This window comes from Argopecten irradians, chromosome 8, assembly GCF_041381155.1.
Source record: "Argopecten irradians isolate NY chromosome 8, Ai_NY, whole genome shotgun sequence".
In the NCBI taxonomy this organism is placed as follows: Eukaryota; Metazoa; Mollusca; class Bivalvia; order Pectinida; family Pectinidae; genus Argopecten; species Argopecten irradians.
Genome location: NC_091141.1, coordinates 10,152,891 through 10,159,603, shown reverse-complemented (window position 1 = coordinate 10,159,603; position 6,713 = coordinate 10,152,891). Strand labels below are relative to the sequence as shown.

The 6,713-nt window shown below is 33.1% G+C and overlaps 1 pseudogene; it reads right to left on the bottom strand.

The window, feature by feature from the left end:
* Positions 1 to 849: 849 nt before the first annotated feature.
* LOC138328986 (uncharacterized) lies at positions 850 to 6,189 on the bottom strand (annotated as a pseudogene).
* Between the last annotated feature and the right edge of the window lie 524 nt (positions 6,190 to 6,713).

The following is a 6,713-nucleotide window of genomic DNA, read 5'->3' as shown; positions in this document are numbered from 1 at the left end:
TCAGATTTTACTTTAAGAATTTTATTGACGAGTGAAATTCAAAACGTTTGATATTTCGGAACGCATGTGTGCAATTTCTATTTCTATTTTATGTAGGACTATCTCTAAACTAAGGGAAAGGAGCTGATTACACAACCTACACCATCAGAAGGAGAACATATCTCGATATCAGCAAGCGTCACTATCAGATCTTTCCTTTATGTGATAAGGCACATCGATATCAGTAACACATTGAACATGTATAAGGTAACAAATCACTTTACAATGTGTGCAAATATCACATCAGGTTTCTTCTGTAATTGAATTTATCAAGGGATCAATATTGGATAAACTATAGCTACAGAAGGACCAGAGGAAAAACCTAGAATGTCCAAAACGCTGTAAATGTTAAAAAAAAGTCCAACCACTAAGTTACGTTAACATATTAATTTACTTTCAGACTAACGAACCATTAGAAAGCAATGAATGAAAAGTATATATACACTTCGTGAATGTTTGCGTGCTTATAGAATTTATTACACCTATGTTCGAACATACATCGGAGTCAAAGGCGCTTGAAGATTATGATATAAAATTGCTGGAAAAAAGTATAAAAGAATCTGGCCACTTTTAAGTCTATAGACCAAGACTGGCAACTCCGTAACGTGTAAATACTAATCCAACCGCTTAAAAGTGAAAAAAACACATAGAATATCAAGTAGTATTATGTTTCTCGTATTATCGCAGACAATATGCTAATAGTATTTGTTTTGTTTTTTTATTTTGAAACATCAAAGAAAAAATAAAATAAATAAATAAAAAAAATGGACAAAGAATACAAAATCACTTAAAAAACCCATCTAATTGTATTTAGTTAGAGCAGAGTTCTTTGTGACCATATAAAACATGTCTAGCTACAGAACCAATAGTAGTGTTAAGGTGACGGATATCAGTAAAGTTATGTTCAAACTCGTATTTCCTAATGTACAGGTGGATAGCATAGTTGTTACTCCAATTAAAATTTTCTTTGAATATCATATCTCGGTTATCAAAGTCTGGATTCACGAAATTGTTTTTCTCAATATGTATCAGATGTGGGTATTGTTGTGAGAGTTTGTATGGTACAATGGTAGAGTGATGTCCCCATACTACACCATCGTACGTTTTATATTCCTGGTACCATCGATTCACAAACGAAGCATTTCGGGATGATATGATCAATCCATTAGCAAGGTTATAGTTAAACTCGTGGCTCAACGTGAAGTTATATTTCCTCAGCGGATCTAGAGAGACCGGAGCAGTATTTCATGATTGTCCACGTATGTTCCTCCGAAGTCTGTAATATATATAAATAATAGCGACACATTTAAAAAGAGCAAAAGATGGTAACAATTTTGTACCAGAAAGGGATCTTTTTCTTATGGTTGATATGCATTTTTCATTTTAAACATTATCAACATAAGACCGTAGATGCATTCGTAATCCAAGCTGAAGAAGATATACAGACTTGCAAAACTTATTTGTACAGAAACTCCTAAGATACCACTAGCAAAAACGTCACCGATACAGACATTTTTTTTCAGTAAAAAATTACACATTCTGACATAATGTATTTGTTATATGAGTACCGTCGTTGTGGCTGTATGCCCAAATATCAGTTCAACAAAATGCATATTTTGAAAGTTGCAAAACTGGTTTTGAATTTTAAAACCGAGTTATATGGATGAAAATACTGGTTTAAATGAATAACGATCTAAAGAAATGACTTAACCTGTTTTAATTAAGCAAAAATTGACTACATGTTTAGTAATGAGAAAAGTTACCATGGGTGATTACGATTATTGACATTGTGGTGTTAAAAACGAAAAATGCGAATTATATTCAGTTTAGATTTAAAGAACACATGTAATACAATTCTAGGTATTGCATTATCATATTACTTAGTATTGCATTCTCATATTAATTTGTATTGCATTATCATATTACTTAGTATTGCATTCTCATATTAATTTGTACTATATTATCATATTAATTAGTATTGCATTCTCATATTCATTAGTATTGCATTCGCATATTAACTTTTAATACATTCTGATATTACATAGTATTGCATTCTCATATTAATTAGAATTACATTATCACATCAATTAGTAATGCACTCTCATATTCATAAGTATTGAATTCTCATATTAATTTGTAATGCATTCTCATATTAATTAGTATTGCATTATCATATTAAATAGTGTTACATTATCATATCAACTTGTATTGCATTCTCATATTACTTAGTATTGCATTCTCATACCAATTAGTATTACATTATCATATTAATTTTATTGCTTTCCCATGTTAATAAGAAGTATGAAACAAAATACAACTAAATTAAAAACTACTATGAAAAGGTGATAAATATTCATTTCACGTCATGGCAGACGTATTCTATTTCCATGCAATAACTAACCTCAATATTATGTGTAAAACATTTTTGTATTTCCTCACTCGGCAGGTATTTATTGTTCTAACAAAACAAAAGATGTGATAGTTGACATGGGTATGGAACATAGAAAATGCAAATTCCTGCACTCAGCTTTAGAAATGTTAAATAATCTCAAGATATATACCTCTAACAACTTCTAGTCTCGCTACATCAGCTCTGTGTTCAACCAACTTTATTGGAATCACAAATATGTGTGTAGGAGGCATTCTCCTCACACGGATTATATTAGGTATGGTTCGTACGAGATAGTTCCTATATGGTCCTGAGAGCTGTGTATCACCATGGACCAGAATAACACACGGCTTCTGTATGGTATGGATACTCCAAATACTGAGGAAATGGAAAAATAAGAGTTTGTAGATACCAAAGAAGATACAATGCACAATATTTGGTACGAGTTCTCCGTCCGAGCACTGATCATAGATATAGAGTTCATCTCTCATACATTTATCCGTAAATTTGAACTCTGGGACAGACACCTTAGATTGACCTGTTGCATGTGAAATATATTCTTTGCATTTGGTTGGCAATCTTAATCGGATGTCAGTTTTCAGAGCAAGAAGTGATGGATCTGCACATTTAATCTTGCGTTTGAAATTCTTTCGAAAAATGAGAAAGTCCAATAAATGTATCCACTGAAACAGATCAGATTGCCATTTAATATTTGATTACAAATAACATTTTCAAAATATTTTCAAATATGACAACAAATAAGTGTTGTATTTTGTAAATTCACATGATATAGTTATGTGATGATACGCTATCAAATGGTAACACTTGATAAGTAAAATCGGGCTAATGTATTTGAAATCCATTCCCATCAATAACTAATATTTTATTTCCCTTAGATTTTTTTCTAAGTTTTACTCCGTCAGTACTGCTAATATAAATCTGGTATACCATACTATTGAAACAAGATTTCGAAAAGCAATACATATTTGTGTTGGTTATCCCGTTCCCTATACACACACCCTATTTCATTTTAAAGGTTGATTCTAATATTTTGAAGCTTTAACTTTACTGGGCAGATATAGACATTCCTATAGCAATGTAACATTGAGCTCGAGTTTTTCTTGTTGTGTAATAGGGAATTTAGAGGACTCGTCTGGAAGTAGGGTTCAAATATCCATGGAATATTTCATAAATATAACAATTGTTAATGAGGAAAAGAAAATGATGAAAATCTATGATTTTTAAAGAAAATCCCCACGAGGATGGGGCAAAGGTCTTGAAGCCCAAACAAACATCTTTACATGCCAATTTTATATAAGTTGCATTTGGAATATTTCTCTCATATTTTTGTAATCTACTCTATGGTTATAATTAATAACCTTTTATAAACTGCGACAGTAATGTCTTACGGAATCCAGTAGATAGAATCAGCCGAACTACAAGTACTAAACATAGAAATGACATACTAGTGTTATGTATGACACTAAATACATGTAGTTATGAGATAAGGGAGATAACTCCTATAGCTTTATTATCAATACATCCTATAAAGGTCATATCATTAATCTAGGTTGTAGAATTTTCTAGAATATTATCATGTATAAACAAATATGTTTGTAAACATGTTGATTATAAGTAGAGGTCTAGAATGATCTGTTTCCAGAAAGTTCTGTGTGTTTATTTGTTTACTGTTTTAGTTAGATATTTCTAGAAGTAGAAGGTTCTCCAATATTCTTGAATTAGGGTTTAGCTATGAGCTAATGAGACCTGTAATGAGACATATCAAGAATTGTACTGTGCCATATTAGATTCTATTGGGAGAGCTATTGTGACTTTATCTGTGGATTATTACAACATTTTGTGTGGATTTATCATATTGCCTGGAACTTTACAAATCATCTGTGGACATTCATTTTCCTCGTGGATTTGTGATTATTGTTGATTTAAAACCTGGAAGGATCAAGGGCTATACCAGAACATTCACATACAGATAAGTAACACTTTAAATCATCGTATTACTCTTGTACCACCCCCAATTACTTAAGATATTGTAAACCATCTCTGTATAATATTGTATATATAATTAAATTGTGTTTTGAATTTAGCTGCTGGTTTCTCATTTCTGTTGTTCGTTCATGTAACAGGAATTGGGGGCTCTTGTCCGAGATCGATATTTAATTTGTGAAATCTAACTTTGAAAAATTAATTAAGAAATTTTCAAAATTTGTGTACCAACTTGGAGTTTACATTTGAAACCAACAGCTAGATAAACATGACTTCCATGCAGGTAGAACAGTTTGTTAAAGCGCCATCCCTGGATGTTCTTTTGCAAGTTAGTAAGAAGGATTTACTGTTATTGGGTAAACATTTAGGCCTTACTATCAAAACTAATTTGAGGAAAGCTGAAATTAGGAATGTAATTATAAGATATTTTGTTGACAATGGCAAATTTGACTCTAGTGCATTAGATAGTATAGAGGAAACAGTCGGTTCCGAAATTCAAATTAGACAAATGGAACTTGAACATGAAATGAAACTAAGACAAATGGAAATAGACAAAGAGAAAGAAATGAGAGAAAGAGAAATAGAAAAAGAGTTAAGAGAAAAAGAGATTGAGAGAGATCAGATGTTAGAGCTAGAGAAGCAGAAAATTAAAGCTGAAACAGAACTTAGAATTAAAGAATTAGAACTAGCTTCTCAAGACAGTTCAAGTAATCCAACTTTTAGGGGTTTACAAGGAAACAGAGGTTTTGATGTCAGTAGAAACATTAGGTTAGTTCCTCCTTTTCAAGAGAAAGAAGTTGACAAGTATTTTCTGCATTTTGAGAAAATAGCTGATAGTATGAAATGGCCTGAAGATAAGCTTACAATGCTTCTTCAAAGTGTCTTGATTGGTAAAGCTAGAGACATTTATTCTTCTTTGTCTGTTGATGAGATTTCAAATTACCAAGTAGTCAAGAAAGCTATTTTGAAAGCTTATGAGTTGGTTCCTGAGGCTTACCGCCAGAAATTTCGAAACTCGAGAAAGAGAGATGAACAAACTCATGTAGAATTTGCCAGAGAAAAAGAACAATTATTTAATAGGTGGTGTGATTCTAAAGAAATTAATGGGGATTTCGGTAAATTGAGGCAATTATTGTTGATAGAGGAGTTTAAACGTTGTGTCCACATAAACATAAAAACTCACTTAGATGAGAGAAAAGTTGAAACACTTAGTGAAGCAGCTACAATGGCTGATGATTACGCTCTCACCCACAAAGGCTCATTTGTTAAAAACAGTTCTCAAGACAAAAACAGTACCACAGGTACTAGTAAATTTGGTCAGCCTAGGAACCCAACCTTTAGGCCTTCTACTGACAACCAATTCTGATAAAACAGATGATTAACGATAGGGCAGGTATGGGGTCTCCTTCTGGTCCTGTTTGTAATTACTGCAAGAAAGTAGGACATATTATGTCTGAATGTTATTCTCTCCAGCGTAAAGAGCAAAGGCGTAAACAGTCAGTTCCTTCTGTGTTAGCTATGTCAAAGCCTAGTCAGAAACTTAGTAATATTGTGGAAGATTTTAAAGTGTCTGTTGAGATTAAGAGCTCAGAGTCTGATAGTGTCTTGGAGAAGTACTCTCCCTTCATTTCTGAAGATTTTTGTTTCACTTACTAGTGATATCACCAACTTGCAACCTGTGAAGATTTTGAGAAATACTTGGGCTTCTCATTCTTTGATATTAGATGGCGTAGTGCCTTTGTCTGTGGAGACCTCATCTGGTAGTAGTGTTTTGCTTCAAGGTGTAGAGTTAGGTTTTGTTAATGTGCCTCTCCATTGTGTTTATTTAAAGTCAGACTTGGTAACTGGGCCTGTCACCATTGGTGTTAGACCGGAACTTCCCATAGAGGGCGTGTCGCTCATTTTAGGCAATGACTTGGCTGGAGAGAAAGTTAGGGTAGATCCCTTAGTGTCCAGTATTCCAGATAAAACAGGTGATGCTGAGACTATTCAACAGGAATTTCCCTTGTATTTTCCCTTCTTGTGCTGTAACTCGTTCAATGAGTAAGAAGGTTTCTGATGTTGCAGTAGTTGAGGATCATTATAGTCCAGGGTTAGGTGACACTTTCTTGGCTCATGATATAGAGGATATCGGGGGCAAGTGTGATCTTTTGAGCAATCCTGTAGACTTTGATAGTGATGGAGTTGTTCCTAACAAGGGTACTTCTTTGTCTGACATGATGAGTAAATCATCTTTGTCTAGAGAGGAGCTTATAGAAGAACAGGAAAAAGATCCTGAAAT